Source organism: Camelus bactrianus, chromosome 1 (assembly GCF_048773025.1).
Source record: "Camelus bactrianus isolate YW-2024 breed Bactrian camel chromosome 1, ASM4877302v1, whole genome shotgun sequence".
NCBI lineage: Eukaryota > Metazoa > Chordata > Mammalia > Artiodactyla > Camelidae > Camelus > Camelus bactrianus.
In genome coordinates, this window is record NC_133539.1 from 3,656,287 (window position 1) to 3,673,647 (window position 17,361).

The 17,361-nt window shown below is 49.3% G+C and overlaps 1 long non-coding RNA gene across 1 annotated transcript; it reads right to left on the reverse strand.

Moving 5' to 3' along the window:
* Positions 1-533: 533 nt before the first annotated feature.
* LOC123611752 (uncharacterized) lies at positions 534-7,420 on the reverse strand. Its single transcript, XR_006718845.2, has 3 exons — positions 7,287-7,420; positions 1,962-2,024; positions 534-876 (listed from the first exon to the last, which is right to left on the reverse strand). It is a non-coding gene; the product is annotated as an uncharacterized LOC123611752 (long non-coding RNA).
* Positions 7,421-17,361: the final 9,941 nt, after the last annotated feature.

Consider the following 17,361-nt stretch of genomic DNA (forward strand, 5'->3'; position numbering starts at 1 on the left):
TTGCTGAAGTTAAGCCGGATCACTGGATTCAGGAAGTGGCAGCCTGATCCTTCCACGGTCACATCAGACTCAGAGCCAGTCGTCATAAAATTTATTGTCCAAATCAGGACATTTTTTTCAAGAATAAAAGACTTTTTATTTTTGAAAAATTGTACATTTGAAATTGTGTATTTCAAACAATTGAAATTGTATATTTCTAAGCACTTATGCATAGACAGGAGGAATTAATTTTATATTTGTTTATCTACAAAATAATTGCATTCAAATTGATCTGTACAATCAATGCATTCCCCATCAAAATGTCAGTGGGCTTATTTATTTTTTTTGTAGAAATTGACAGGCCAAATCTAAAATTCATATGAAAATGCAAAGGGCTTAGAACAGTCAGAACGGCTCTGAAGCAGAAGAAGGGCTGGAGGCTTTGCACTGCCTGGCCTCAAGGTGTATTATAAAGCGACAGTTATCAAGGTGTTGCCGAAATATCACCCCCGTCCCTGACCAGCCAAATAACCCAGAGACAAGGTCTTGGAGCTTAGAATAAAAGAGGCAGCTTTATTACCTTGCCGGGCGAAGGGGACTCACAGCAGGCTCGTGCCTTCAGAACTGTGAGCCCGTCTCAGGGCTGGGGCTTAGTGATGACATAGTGAACAAGCTGGAGAGAGAAGGGGGACAGCAGTCAACAGGGGTCTCTGGTGAAGCTTCCTCCAGAGTCTTGGCGAGTCTGTCCCGCATCACGGGACCATCCGGTGGTCTGGAGGGCCATCCGCCCGCGACCTTCTTCATCTGATCAGACTCATTATGCGCCAGGAGGGACTTTGGAGGGTCTGGTCACTCTCCTGAGGCTGTCGTCCGGTGACCCCCTTCCTAGGGGAATGCCTCAGAATCCAAACATGATTGTAAATGTCAATTGCCAGAGTGAGGTAAACAAACAGGAAAATTAATAACTCCAGCTCTAATTGTAGCAGTGGGCCTGGGGCTGGGGGCAGGGTCCGGTCAGTCAGAGTTGCCGACCGTTTTAAACGCAAACGGCAAGGATAAGGCCAGGAATTAGTTAGCCTGAGCGCGGCCGTTTTATTATTTCTCTTTCAGAGGCAGCAAGGGGTTGGCACTGAGATGGACAACAGAGTGACGCAATCTAGAAACAGGGCAACGCTCTCATGGTTCCACTTCAAGACCACAGCTTGAACTGCATACAGATTCAACTCAACGTGGATCATATATCTAAATGGAAAACCTAATGCTGTTAAAAAGTTAGGAGATGACTGAGGAAGCTTAGGGACTTTGCGTCAGGCAGGGATGTCTTAGCTACAGCTTCAAAAGCACAGCTTGTACAAGAAAAAGATAGACAAATTGGACCTCATCAAAATCCAGAACTTCTGCTGTTTGAAAGACACAGTGAAGTGAATGAAAAGCCACAGACTGGAGAAAACACTCGCAAGTGGCGTGTCTGGTAAAGGACTTGTATCCAGTGCATACAAAGGGCTACCAGACGCAAGGGTAAGACAGCAAAGGTGGGGGGAGGGTAGAAGTCAGCGTGTGCTTAGCACGCACGAGGCCCTGGCTTCTGTCCCCAGTGCCTCCACTAAGATAAATAAAGGAACCTAATTTGTCCTCTCCAAAACATGAGAAGAGCCCAATTTTTTTAAAAAAGAGCAAATTACTTGCATATGTACTTCATCAGAGACATACAAATGGCAAATAAGTACATGAAAGCTATTCGACAGCATTAGTCATTAAGGAAATGCACATGAAGACCGCGGTGGACTCTCACCGATGAGAACGGCTGTAATTAGAGAGACGGCCGAGCCGGGGTTGGCGGATGCTCAGCAGCCGGAACCCTCGTGCACTGCTGTTAGGAGTGCAGGATGGTACAGCCCCTTTGGAAAACTGTTTGACGGTTTCTTAAAAAGTTAGGCGTATACCTAACTTATGACTCAGTCATTCCACTCCTAGGTACTTACCAATGGAAATGAAAGCTCGTGTCGGCGGGAAAACTTTTGCACAAATGTTCATAGCAGCTTTGCCTGTAAAGCCAAACAAGGAAACAAGCCAAGTGTCCGTCAACAGGCGCGGTGATAAAGCAGCTGTGTCTGCATTCAGTAGGAGGCCGGGGTGCTCACGCTCTCGACTGAAGTGGTGGCTTCACTGGGGTGTACATGTGTCAAGGTAATCGTATTGTGCACGTTACATTATGTAGAGTGTATTACATGGCAATTATACCTCAAAAAAGTTGTTTAAAAAATTAAAAATGCTTTCAAGATCAGCGGTCAGGAGGGGCAGGACTCAGGGGAGCGGGGCCCCGGGAAACTATAGAGTGATAGAAATGTTCTCAGTCTCACAGTAGCACCGAGTGACAGCTACATGGCTGTGAACAATTGCCAAATTCACCAGACTGCACACTTAAAGTGGGTGGATTTTATTGGATGTAAATTATAACTCAATAAAGCTGGGGAAAATAACACTCAAAACAGCTTATAACGAAATGGGGAAAATATAATGGCGTTATGTTACTTTCATTTCTAATAAAGTGAAAATTGTATTTACAGAGAAAAAGCCAAATTCTTTCAAAAAATAAAGATAACATTTGCTACATTAAAGCAAAAAAAAAAAAAAACAAAACAGGTTCCTTCTTTGCATTGATTGTCTGGATATTAAAAAGCAACTGAGTAACTGTTCTTGGTAAAAGTTCACATTTCTTGGTAGGAAGGTTACAGCTCAGTGGTGGAGCGCAGGCTGAGCACGCGTGAGGTCGTGGGTTTGATCCCCAGTACGTACCTCTGTTAAATAAAATAATAATAATAAATAAATACATCTGGTTACCTCCCCCACCAAAAAAAAATTTTTTTTAAGTTCACACTCCTCAATCTGTTTTTTAATCTTATGTGATTTGATGCCATGTTAGTGGTATTTTCCAGAAGGATGTATGATGTTCACAGTTGCCTTATTACTTTCAATTTTTCACAGAATTGCCTGGCGTGTTTTTCCAGAAGACATTATGTTGATAAATCTGAACTTGCTGGTGAGTTAAACGGTGTCTTCTCTGTAAACCCTGACGCTACTGGATAAATGAACAGCCTGTGTGGGTACCACCTGGCCCCGTTCTGCTCAGAGAGGGACACGGCAATGTTTTTGTAATGAAGGTGTTGATATTTAGCTCAGGTATTTTCACAGGTTCTGTGTTTTGGCTTCCATCCGGAGAATCTTCCTTTCATAAATATTTTTATAAGGCAAAATATGTCAAATAGGCATTTTTTTATGTATGATTCTTATGAATGCTTTGTCAAAATTATATGCTGAAAACGGTAGGCCTTCTCAGTTTTATTCCATTCCGATAATGCAGACACGCGTATACATGCAGGCACGTGCATGCACGCAGACACGTGCGTACAGGCAGGCGTGTGTGTACACGCAGACATGTGTACACATGCAGACATGTGTATATATGCAGGCACGTGTATACATGCAGATATATGCCTGTCTATATGTGTACCTCTCCAATTAAAATAAGAGCACAGTCAGAAATCCGCCCCGTAAACAAAGATATTCCAAGGCACCATTTTGTAATTCCAAAGTCCTTCTCATACACCACTTGGGCAGGCATCATGCAGTTTGTTCAGTCTTTCTCTTTCATCTGAAGCGATACATTAAGTCTTTCTGTTTTCCATCTTGTTTTCAATAATGACAATGATTCGCCAAAAGCTTCAAAAGAAGTTTTTGGGAATCCGTTTGTTGAACAGTTTGATTAAAGATTCTGACCAAAATGCAACCCAAATCCAGAGGATCCAGTTGCTCACACAGGAATCTAGTAACACTGTAAGTCATGTAGATTGATGTGCAAATGACTTTTTCACAGCTTACGCATTTCTAAAAACTGACCAGATATGGACCTCGAAGGGAGAAAGAACATGCTGCCCTGACGAAGTCTTTCCTGTTTGTGATCGTATCAGCTTCATCACAGAAATTGTGTAGTTCAGTTTCTCTAACTCTGCATATAGAAAGGGGTTTGTAAGTTTTGATATATGCAGCTTTTATTTCAATTAGTGGTATATTGCAGCTTAAGAGTCATTTATGAATTAAGTGTTCACCACAAAAATTCCAACTATATTTCTGCTTCATACTTTCTTTTAAAAAAATCATTAATTAAGTTTATAGAGGTCTCATTGACATACAAAACTCATTAATATCTGTCACCATACATTGTTATGGTTTTTTTTCTTGTGATGAGAATTCTAAGATCTACTCTTTTAGCAACTTTCAACCCCCCCCACTTCTGACAGCCACCAACACATTCTCCATATTTATGTGCTTGTTTTTTGTTTGTTTATTTATTTATATATTTACTTATTTTGGGTTCCACATGTAAGTGAGATCATATGGTGTCTGTCTTGCTGTCTGACTTATTTCACTTAGCATAATGCCCTCCAGGTCCATCCATGTTGTTGTAAATGGCGACATTTCACTCTTCTTCGTGGCTGAGTAATATTCCGTTGTCTGTTTATTATCTATCTATCTATCTATCTATCTATCTATCTATCTATCTATCTCACATTTCCTTATCCATTCATCCATCAGTGGACACTTAGGTTGTTTCCATATCTTAGGTATTGTAAACAATGCTGGGATGATCAAGGAGGGTACACAAATCTTTTCAAGTTTGTGTTTTCTTTTCTTTGTTTAATACCAGACATGGGATTTCTGGATCATATGACAGTTCTATTTTTAATTTTTCTGAGGAATCTCCACACTGTTTTCCGTAGTGGCTGCCCCAATTTACATCCCTGCAAACAGTGCACAGGGGCTCTCTTTTCTCCACATCTTCACTAACACTTGTTATTTCTTGTCTTTATAATAGCCAAGCTCCATACTTTCTTAATTTAATAATAACACATTTTTACCATGACGCTGTGTGACCTCAGCATGTGTATTTGTTTTATCTCAATGAAAACAAGTAGTGACATCATTAATATTGACTATTTAGTTGAGTCTGCATTTATATCTTGCATTTTCAAAAACACCACGGGACCCATCTTCAACAGAATAAATGTTCGAAGCTTTACTTGTATTTAATGATTTGAATAAGAATTAAGCAATTTTTAAAATTAGCTTAATTGGCTTTTCTATTTGAAACACCTGATAACACAGGTGGCAAACTGGCGTCAGTTCACGGTTGGTGAAACTCTCCTGCTGGTGGAGCCGACACGGTAACAGCTATCACTTCATCTTTAAGAGCACAAGCAAACTTGAAGTTGAAATGAGCACAGTTAATTAGAATGGCCATTTGCTCTAAATGAAGTCACACCTCACAGAGTGAAAGCCACACTCCACTGACTGTGATCAGCCTTTGTCTTTGCTGGTCTCCAAAGAATGATGCTCACAGACGTAGTAAACAATCTTATGGTTATCAGAGGGCAAGGGGGCGGGAAGGGATAAACTGGGAGTTTGCGATTTGTAAATATTAACTACTACATATAAAAATAGATAAACAAGTTTCTGTGTGTGCTGTATGTAGAGCACAGGCAACTATACTCAACATCTTGTAGTGACCTTCGACGAAAAGAATGTGAAAACACATGTGTGCACGTACATGCACGGCTGAAGCGTTGTGCTGCACACCAGAAACTGGCGCATTGTGACTGACTGTGCTTCACAAAAACAAAGAAAGAGGGACTTTGGAGTGAGCGCTGACTTACTCAGCAGACCTGTGCCTTCTGCTTCTCACATGATCAGTGATGTCACTGGATGTGGAGGTGGTCACTCAGACGTATGGCACCTGTAATACCACCGTCACAAATAACAACAGTGACGGTTATTTGCCCCGCAGTGGAGAGATTATAACCAGAGGTGAAGGTCTTGTCTCCGAGCCCCACCCCAGTGTGACAGACGCAGGGTGGAGAGTTCAGCACTGTGACGCTGGGGTTGGATAATTGTTTGGGGTGTCCTGTGCACTGAGGGGTGTTGAGCAGCATCCTGGCCTCCACCCACCAGGTGCAGAGTGTCCCTCCACCTGGATGCGACAACCAGTGCTGTCTACAGACACTGGCCATGCCTCTGGGCGACGGGGTTGGGGGACAAAGGGAACAGCTGCGGTAGACAAATCTGTGGCTCTGTCTGAGCTGTTTCCCCTTTAGTAAAAGGGGAGGCAGGACCGTTCTTCTGTGTCACTCATGGGGAGGGGGTGCAGGGAGGGTGCAGTGGTTCACAGAGTTCCCTGCTGGAAGGCGGGGTTCCCAAGGGCCCGAGCATACGCCAGCACAGATGACAGATGGGGGCCCAGCCACTTCTCCTGTGGGCGCAGTGACCGCTCCTGCCTGGCCCCCGACCCTGCCCCACCAACGCTGCCCTGACCTGGTAGATGACAGATGCCTCTGGCTGGCTCGCCTCTCGTTGGTGCTGGAAAGGCACCTGCCTTACGCTCTGACAGTCAGTCAACACAAGCCAGCTGCACACACTGGGCGCTGGCTGTTACGAGGGTCCTGAAAGTTTAAGGTGCAACCCACGCTCCCCCAATTCACCATCTAGTCAGGGAGACAGAGAAGACGCATGCATAACAAGAGCGCATGAGGGAGAGGGTGTGTTTCAGCTTCCTTCACTGCTGTCCAGCACCCAGGGCATGCCTGGCACACAGCAGGTGCTTAGCAAAGATCACGGGAGGAGTGAAGGAGCTCCGGGGAAGAGCACAGTGAGAAGGGTGGCCCCAAGGCGGGGGCCTGCCCGCCTCCGGTCCAGCGCCACCTTCTCCCTGACCAGCCGGCCTTCAGAGACGCCTGGTGAGGCTGGCGGGGCTCTCCTCATGGACTGCGGGCCCTGCCGCAGTGGCACAGATGCCCCCTTCCCTCTCCATGCACCACCGACACTCACACCACTTGGAAATGGCGGTGGCTGTGAGGTCCGGAGGCTGGTCCTGCCAACAAACGTGCTTCCAAAGAAGCAGGTGCGACTGTATCTAACTTCGATTTTTCACATTCTGATGACGGCACTTTAGCACCGCTGGTTTCCTTCGGAACCCCACAGGTGCTGTCTTAACACGTTAGCCTGAGAAATATTCACGGCCTGAAAAGGTCAGGAGCCCCCACTCAACATCAGAGCCATCTCCGCTCCGCGCCCCCTTGTAGCTGGGGGCCGCCCTCCTCCCTCCCAGCCGCCTCGTCCCACCCCTCCAGGCGGTAACCAGCCGTCTGCCTTTTCACAGAGCGCTGCGCCTTACAGAACAGTCCAGCCCCACCCAGGAAGCCAAGGCCTCTGGGAGCTGCCCGCCCCTCACCCACCGTCACCCTGGTCAGATTTACCTGGTACTCGTCCCCAGGAACTCCCATTTCATACGGATGAAAGCTTAGCAACCCATAGTCGAAGCTGGGGTGGGATCGGCCAAGCCTGGGAGGGCCCGAGGAGCCAGGCCTGCTCCCCCCGCCGGGTCCTTTCTGGGCTCGCTTTTCCCCTCTAGAAACAGAGGCCCAGCCCTGTTTTCTTGGCTCACAGGCCATGTCAGCGGTGAGGTCATCCTTGGAGCGCCCCAAGAAGATGGAGAAGATGCTATTACAACCTTATCAGATCCTTTCCCTTGCGGTGCTGGGAGTCCCCAGGCGCAGCCCAGGCTGGGGCCTGCTCCCCACCGCCCAGAGGGGACAGGTGGAGGAGGCGACTCAGAGGGCTCACCCTTCTGACTCCACGGACAGCCCCTGAGTGAGGGACGCCCCTCAGCTCCTTTGGGGGGGTGCGCTTCCCCTCCGTGGTCTGACCTATTGGCTCCGTCACTGCTTCCTGACATCAGGGGTGGCCCAGGTGAGCACAGGTGTCCAAGGGTGTCCCACCTGGGGAGGCTGTGGCGGGCAGGAGGAGAGCCCAGCTTTGGGGCCTGCAGATCTGCGCTCCCAGCCGGGGATGGCCGGCTCCCGGGCCTGGCTCAACCTCAGTTTCCCCAAGTGTAGAACAGGGCTGGTTCCCACCTTGGGTGGGGTTACATGTGCAGCGCACCTGGGGAGCCCCCAGCTCGTGAGGCTTGGTATAGAGGCCTTTCCTTCCACCTCGATGGAAGGGTGGTGAGGACCAGCCAGCTGTCTGAGGCCTACTGGGCGCCCTGTCCAGTGCAGATGCAGGACCCCAGCAGAGGCTGGGCCTGCTTGAACTGCTTCTGTGACAGCACTGGCCGGCAGGGTCCAGGCTGGGATAGCCTGGGACTCGGGACAGTCAGTCCTTCTGCAGTGGCAATGAGTCAGCCTGCTAACTGCTGCCGGTGGTCAGCGATGTTTGTCAACACCTGACCCCCCGCCAGGGGGCCCTTCCTTGACTGTCTGAGGGGCGCCCACCCCAGAGGGAGTTTGGGGCCCTATTCATGGAACAGCCGGGCACTGAGGGCAGCGCCCTGTAGCCTCCCGTGCGGGGCGAGGTCCCACAGGCCCTGAAGCAGGTGTTCCTGTGACATCAAGACACGAATCCCACCCCACAGAGACGCCCACGCCTTCCACGTCTGCCCACCGACACCCGAGCGCTTTGGGGCCCCTAGAACACACCAAGGTCATTACAGCTGCATCTTCCATTCTCCACGTGGCAACACCTCCCGCGCGGGAGGAAGTACTCCGAGCGGCTGGAGTTGGCTCGTCCTCGTGGTTCTCACACCAGAACCTTCCTTTCCAATGCTGCCCTGGCTTTCCGCGCTTGCGGGAGCCAGCAATCACCACCAGGGAGCACGGACAGAGACGCTCAAGAGCTCGGACAAAGCTCACAGGCCTTGCTTGGAAAGGGGGTGACACGTCGGACTGCTTTGGAGAGATGGAGCCGCCGTGTCAGGGGACAGGCCTGGAGGGGGCTTAGGCGCAGAACGTCCAGGTAGCTGCTTCTTCCTGACAGTCCTGCTCCAGGGAAAACCCCTGCCTCCCTCCTGTTTCCTCGGGCGCTCACCTCCCCTAGGTGCTGCGCTCACTGCTTTCACAGGGTCTGTTCTCCCCAATTCTCAGCGACCTTTTGGAAAGGTCTGATTACTATCCCATTTGACAGACAAGGAGATTTGGGGGGGTGAACTCTCTGCCGGAGGCCCGGTGGAGCTGGTGTTGGTGGATTCGCGCCCAGGCCCGTGGGACACCTGCCTCCCTGACTCCTACACTCTGCTCCCCGCCCCCCAAACCTGGCCAGCCGTGGGGGTCACACTGCTGTGGCTGCGCCTGCTAACACAGGAAGGAGGCTCTGGGCCCCGCAGGTGGAGCTGGCCCAGAGATGGGGGTTCCATGAGTGGGACTCCCCGGGGTGCTGATCTGATCTGGGAAATGGACCAAGGCTGACGTCACATCCCATCTCACATTCCTTTCCTTAAATCCTGTGGCCCTGGCTGACATTCCTGTCCCACTTCAGGTTTCCGATAAGGAGACACTTCCGGTCCTCTTTGTGCTGGGAGTTTGGGATTTGCAGGTACACACCACTATATACAAAATAGATACACAGCAAGGCCCTCCTGTATAGCACAGGGAACTATATTCAATAGCTTGTAATAGCCTATAATGAAAAGAATATGAAAAGGAATATATATGTATAACTGAATCACTATGCTGTGCACCAGGAATTAACACAACATTGTAAACCAACTATACTTCCATTAAAAACAGAAGGCACAGCTGCGTACACATTTATCTGTGCACAGGGGGCTTTGGGGGTGGGGCCAATGTGCAGGTGAGGGTTTGTCGTGAGTCAGGTGACTTGGAGAGAGAAATAGATTCCGCTGAAATTCTCCGTGCAGCTCACCAGAGCAGCTGTTTCTGCAGAAGAGGGCTGGGAAGGATGTGGGCGGGCACATCTGTCCTCTGCTCACGCCCATGACCGAGCCGCCCACCTACGTCCACCTGCGGACTGGCTTTTCATCTTATGTTACTTTCTGAGAGCCCCCAGCCTCACACGAAGGGTCAGAGGAACGACCTCCCCCACCCCCGTGGGGATGAGATTGTGAATTCTGGGAGAGGACACACAGGGCTGATGGAGGTACTGACGCCTGGTGACTGCTCCCCACCCTCCCACCAGGGCTGCCTGCCTGCAGGGCTCACTCCACCCTCTGTAAGAGCCTCACTCGGCCTGTCCACGTGCATGTGACAACATTCCAGCAGTTATGATATTTGTCATATGCTGGTGGCAGGGTGGGGGTGGGGTGCAATGAGGAAACCAAATCTGCTCCCTCCTGGGGACACTGACAGCTGGAACCAGCAGGAAAACCTCCAGGAGCTGCAATGCCTGGCCGGCCCCGGGGCAGAGACTCAGATTCTGGGGCGTCTGTGAGAACCATCAGGGAGGCGCCCCATGCTGCAGCCTCCCCAGCGGCAGCTGAAGGGAATGCAGATGGTCTGGGGCCCTGACTTGGAGAAAAGTCTGTGCCTTGGGTGTGAGAGAAAGAAGAGCAAACAGCAGAGCGGTCGGTAGAGTGGGAGTCCATTTTTGGAAACAAAACCTCAAAACGACCCAGTATTCACATGCACGTGTGTGTCTGCACAGCCCGGGTCGAGATCCGCCTGCAGACGGGTCACCGAGGGGAGTGGGGTAACAGGGACACAGGCGAGGACTTAATTTTTTTATTTTATGTGTTTCTTGATTGTTTGAACCTTAAAAACAAATATGCAGATCTTCCAAAATTTTGTTTTTAATTGCCACCCCCACCTCCAAAAAAATACAAAGAGAGGTTCTCGAATGACTCTGACAATCAACCAAGGTTGGAAATGGTCAGTTTCTACCCCGAAGTCTGGGCCTAGCCAGGGTATGCCAACTGGCTGTCCAGGAGGAGGACAAGGCGGGGGTGTCTGCAGACAGGTGATTGTGAGACTGATCTGCCCGACCCAACGGTCCCGGCGGTCTGGTCCTTCCTGGTGGATAACAAGTGAATTCACATGTCTTTGCTCAGCGGGCGCCCATCCTCCAGTCACCGCAGGCCCTGCCCCGTGGCTGGCGCCCCTGCCCGGCCCCTGTGGGTGTGGAGGGTGAGGCAATTCCACCACCCCGTACACAGGGGAGCCCCTGAGCTGCCACCAGCACTCAGGGTCACCACCAACAGCTGCCGCTCCCCACCCCGATCCCCTCTGCTCGCAGCCACCACCACCCCCGTGTGCCTTCTCCGCAGCATGGTCCTTGGTGAACAGGAGCTGCCAGACGTGACCCCCGCTCCCAGCAGCCCTCAACTGGGCACTTCCAGGCTGACACTAAACCACCAGCCCGCGGTCTCAAGGACAGACAGGGCTCAGGGAAGATTTTACCCACGCCTTTCACAGCCTCCTTCTCCCCCACCCATTTCCTCTCTCTCCCAGCCATTTCCACAGCGCACTCTGTCCAGAAAGCAAGTGCGTGGTCCCGCCTGGGCTCTGGGTTAGGGGCGTGGCCCAAGGAAGTGACTCTAAAGATGGGTTCCAGGGTGGGATTCTGTGGGGCAGCAGCGAGAATCCCGACACGTGTGAGCTGGAAGATTGACAGCCCGGCTGTCGGGAGCTTCAGCCTGGCCGGCTCTATTACTCAGCAGTTTACATAAAAGATGGGCGCCTTTACAGAGAGCCCCGTCTCCGCAGCAGGCAGAGCCCGAGGACCAGGACAGGACTTAACCTGGGGAACGAGAAGTGACAGGGGCAAGGCCATTCCAGTTGCAGCTCAGAACTGCCCTTTATCTGAAAGGCAGTGCTTGGGGGGAGGCTTTCTGGGCCTTGGGAGAAACACCATCTGCCCATGGGACGTGGCCAGACAACGGCATTTCCACCAATGGACTATTATCCAGCCGTAAGAAGGAATGAAGTTCTGACCCGTGGTGCGAGGGATGGACCTTGAGGTCATTATGCTCAGTGAGAGAGGTGGACACAAAAAGCCACATACATACGATTCCGTTTATAAGGCATGTCTAGACTAGACAAATCCATGCAGGCGGGTGGTAAACAGATGAGTGGGTCCCTGGGTGATGCAGATATTCTAAAGTTGACTGGAGGGATGGCTGCACACCTGTGATTACACTAAAAATCATTGTATTGTATACTTTAAATGGGTAAATTGTGTGGTATGTGAATTACATCTCAATAAAACTGTTTTTGAAAAAGTTGTGGAATAAAAAGTGAAAACAGTAACCACGAAAACACACCCCCCATGTGAATGTGCTGAGGGGTACTGGCGCCTCAAGTCAGACGCAGACTGGTTTCTCTCATCTGAAACCACATGTGCGCCCCAGTGCTCACAGCAGCACTGTTTACATCAGCCAAGACATGGAAACGGCCTAAATGTCCATCAGCAGGTGACTGGAAAAAGAAGTTGTGGTATATTTCTACAGTGGAATACTACTCAGCTATTAAAAAGGAATGAAATAATGCCACTCGCAAGAGCGTGGATGGATCTGGAGATCATTATTCTAAGTGAAGTAAGCCAGAAAGAGAAAGAAAAGTACCATATCATATAACTTATATGTGGAATCTGAAAAAAAGACACAAATGAACTTATTTACAAAACAGAAACAGACTCACAGACATAGAAAACATAGTTATGGTCTGGGGTGGAAGAGGGTGGGAAGGGTTAAATTAGGAGTTCAAGATTTGCAGATACTAACTACTATATATAAGAGAGATATACAAGTGTCTTCTGTACAGCACCGGGAACTATATTCAATATCTTGTAGTAACCTTTCATGAAAAAGGATACAAAAAGGAATATATGCATGTACATGTATGACTGAAACATTATGCTGCACACCAGAAATTGACACAACACTGTAAACAGACTGTACCACGATTAAAAAAGAAATCTTAGGCTATCTTCAAAAAAAAAAAAAGAATTGTTCCAAAAAATGATTTTACTATTAAAAAAATTATAAACAATTGAAAACCAAAATAAGGGAAAATATTTGTGGTCTGTGAAAAAAATTATGTAACTTTATATATTGCATGATCCCATTTGGCAGAAACATTTATTTGTCGTTTTTACAAGCTAAATTTTAAGCAAAAACAACAACAAAAAGTCAGCAGTACAACATTAAAAAAATAAACAGTTTGAAAACAATGTTTGAATTTAGAAATACAATTGGAACCCAGGTTCGGCCCTCATTGCCCTTGGTTCCAGTGGCCATGGCCTTGGACAAGTCTGTTAGAAACCAGCGCAGCGCGAGGAGGGGGAGGGAGGGGATCTCACACGCCCCGCGGGGTCAGCGTTCTGAGGCTCCTGACTGTAGAGCTTACGGGAAACGCGCTGTTTCCACCATCCAGCGCTTGTGGGATGGAAGAGCATCCGACGTGGATTCAGAAAATCTGGATTTTTACTGTCCGTTTGACCTGGAGCAAGTTCCTCCTGCTCAGCTGGGTGACCTGAACTAGGCAGCCTCCGTCCGAGCTCACGGGGCTCCGGTGAGGATGACGAGGGAAGGAGTGGAGGCAGCTTGAAGGTGTCCAGGGAGGGGGACGAAGCGTCCCCCGCAGGGTCACAGGGACTAGGTTTTCATCCAGGGACATTTTGGACCCACTCTGCCTCCACTCCTCATGCGTCGGTGTCGCCCTATGAGGAAAACAATCTGTTTTTACCGTGTTTTCTAACACGTGTTTATCACACGGAGGCCAAGCAGGAGAGACTCGTGACTGCGTACCAGGCTCCTCAACTGGCCTTGACTCATGTGCCCTGGGCCGGATCCTTTGAACTCCCAGGGATGTTGGCCCTGGTCCCCTCCGGTACGTCTGGCTCTATGCGGCCCACACACCTGCCCGTGCGCCGAGCCTTCTCCGTGGGGCAAGCAGGAGGTTCACAGAGGAGCAGCCCCTTCCTCCATGGTGCTCAGCTGCACAAACTTGCATCTCCACGGAACAGGCAAAACACAGACTCTCCCCTCCTCTGCCCTCCCCTCATCCATTCCTAAGACCTATAGTGCCTACAACCTGCTGCTGGGGTCTGAACACTAGGGGCCCCGTGCTCAGAAGGACCCCCAGCTTGGATTAAAACTTTGCTGTCGATGTCCTGAAATTTCTAGTACTTTGTGAACAAGGAGCCCCACGTCTGTAGTTGGCACTGGGCACTGCAGCCTCAGTAGCTGCTCCTGCCTGCCGCCCGTTCCTCCCCGGCTCCCCGCATGATTCTGTCCTCACCTCTGCAAGGATGAGGTGTGTCATCAGCAGTGAGCCTTGCGGGGCAGAAGGAGGTAACAACGGAACAATCAGCAGGTAGAGGACCAGGTCTGGGGCACGTGGAGGGTGTCCCGCCTCATCCCTTTATCCTTCCTTCCAAAATCTGGGAAAGAATAGGGATCCATGCCTTGCTTTGCAAAAAGCAAGGGAGAAACGGCTCTCTGGTCTTCTGATTTGGCCACATTTCTGAAGCACAACAAGGGGTAAACATGATGGTCCCACGTTGATCTCAAAATACTTTACAACTTTAGAACGCCTTAGAATCTCTCTCCTTTCCCTGTGTTCATTCTCTGGGCTTTGCAGCCAGGAATGGAGGTGAGGGGGAGTGAGCAGTTCAGGTCCTGTGTCCTAGAGGCCCCTCCCCAAGCCGGGACTCTGGCCTGGGGTCTGGGGTGGGGGTCGGGGCTCCCCCCATCACCGCTGTCCCTTCCTTGTGACTGAGGGTCCCCAGGAAGACTTCCTCCTGAAGGCTGCTGCTCTGGTCCAGGGCTCAGTCCCTGAATGCAGTCTTTGAAAGTCACTCTTAGTCACTGAAATCTGAGACACAGGAGCTGATAAATATCTTATTAGTTTATAAAACAGTAATTCTAAAACCAAAAAGAAATAAATTTTTTAACACTTTCTCATTAGTTCTTACTAGATCCTTAGACAAAGCACCCATTTATAAACGGCTTAAGACTTAAACTCAAATCAGATGATCTTAGACCTAGGGCACTGCCTGTAATTCACAGGTGAAGAAAGAGAGGACAGACCAGAGAGGTGAAGTAACTTGCTCAGATCACACAGCCAGCAGCAGAGCCAGGGCTGGAACCCAGTTCTTCTAGTTCTTGGGCTGGGGGAGAAGGAGATGGGTCCTGACCCGGAGCAGTTAGCTGGAAGGGAGACTCCGGGTGAGAGGCAGGCAGTGCAGGAGATCCAGCCGTGGGCCCAGGGACTCATGGGGTACCTCCGAGGCCACAGGGAGTCCTGGCCCCCTGACAGTGCTAAGAGGCAGGAGGGAAGGAGGTCAAGGATGGAACCAGTCTGTATTTGTTTATGTCTATTTTTGTTTAAAGATACTTTATTTAACATACATTGCTTTTCTTCTTCTTTTTTTAAATTGAAGTACAGTCAGTTTACAATGTGTTCATTTCTGGCGCACAGCATCATGTTTCAGTGATACATATACATACAAACATATGTTCCTTTTCATATTCTTTTTCACGATAGGTTACTATAAGATACTGAACATAGTTCCCTGAGCTGTGCAGTAGAAACTTCTCATTTACCTATTTTATACATAGTAGTTAGTATCTGCAAATCTCGAACTCCCAGTTTATCCCTCCCCATCCCTTTTCCCCCCTGGTAACCATAACTTTGTTTCTATGTCTGTGAGTCTGTTTCTGTTTGGTAAATAAGTTCATTTGTGTCTTTTTTTTTAGTCCACATATAAGTGATTATCATATTGTATTTTTCTTTCTCTTTCTGATTTACTTCACTTAGAATGATTTCCAGGTCCATCCATGTTGCCGCAAATGGCATTATTTCAGTCCTTTTTATGGCTGAGTAGTATTCCATTGTATAAATATACCACAACTTCTTCATCCAGTCATCTGTCGATGGACATTTAGGTTGTTTCCATGTTTGGCTGTTGTAAATAGTGCTGCTGTGAATATTGGGGTGCATGTATCTTTTCAAATTGGAGTTCCCTCTGGATACATGCCCAGGAGTGGGATTGCTGGATCATGTGGTAAGTCTATTTTTAGCTTATTGAGAAACTTTCACACTGTTTTCCATAATGGCTGCACAAAACTATATTCCCATTCACAGTGTAGGAGGGCTCCCTTTTCTCCAAGCCCTCTCCAGCATTTATGGACTTTTTAATGATGGCCATTCTGACTGGGTGAGGTGATGCTCATTGTAGTTTTGATTTGCATTTATTTGAGCAATTCCTGAATGAGGTCTTTTCACTTGGGGCTTTTGAAAAACAAAGACATTTCAGAGAAGAAGTCAATATTTTGGCTGAAATACTTAAAAGGTTATGTAACAATGAAAAGCCTGTGAGTGGTTCTGGTCCCCGTGATACAAGGTTGATCCTGGGGCCTGACGCTCCCTTCCACGGATACCTGGGAAGCACTTCTGGCTGGAGGAGGGGCGGAGGCGTCCAGGTGCCGGGGGCTTCCTCCTGGCCCTGGGGTCTTCTTCCTGACTCCCTCCGCTCTCTCCCGGTGCTCGTGGTTTGCTCATGTCCTGAATAATGAACACTCATTTTCTGCTCCTCCCATCAGTACTGCCATTCCCCGTCTCTTGGCCTGGAACATCCTGGACACATCACCCAACAGTGGCATCATTTTACCTTGGATTTTCACCGACAGATCTTGTTGACAACATGACTTTGGTGTCGTAAATGTGGAGCCAGCCAAAGCCATGAGGATGTACTATGTCTGAGGGGAGGCCCCTTTGCCCTGTTAGACTGGAAGGTGAGAAAGAAAGCTGTCTGGTCGACTCTGACACACGGGTGATGCCTGGTCTGGTGTCCCCAGCCGTTGGCCTCCGTCTGTGGTCTAGGATGGCAGCCGCACTACAGCCAGAAGGAGGCAGGACAGGAAAGGAGGCCGCGTCCACCGCCCCAACCATGTAGGCACTGCCCATTCTGTGTCCACTTCCATCCCACGGCCAGATCTTGGTCACAGGGAGGGGGGTGGGGGAACTGCATTTTTATTCTGCCTGGCAGTACGTCCAGCCAGGAAGTGGAGGGTGGTGATGACAGAGGAAGGAGACGGGACAGTAAGGGAACTGCCACCGGGGAGGTGTGGGCTTCAACCGGACGGAGGTGGGGGGCGAAGGAAACACAGGGGCCTGGGTGCCAGACTGCCCAGGCACTGGTGCCTCTGTGACTCTAAAAGGCTCAGCATGGCCACCTGTGTATCCGGGAAAGTTCAGATCTGGGGTCCAAGTTGAAAGTCTCCAGTTAATAAGCAGTTTTACCCTCTAGGAGGAAAACCCCAGTCTGCCTAGGAAAGTAAAATTATTTTCTTACTTGGCAAGAGTCTTCAAAAACTAGGAAGGCCTAGAAGTCAAGATGGAAATGATGGAGCAACTTTAAGCCCCTGGAGCTCAGGGAAGGGACCGTGTCTGTGACAACGCTCTACTGCAACTCCTAAGGAACTGGTTTCTGGAAGGTCCTTTCTAGGGGTAAAGACGATGAAGTTATAACAACTCAGAAAGGTCACCGCTAAGGTGCCTAACTTGGGTATTTTTTTCCAGAGCTGTTTTATTGCTT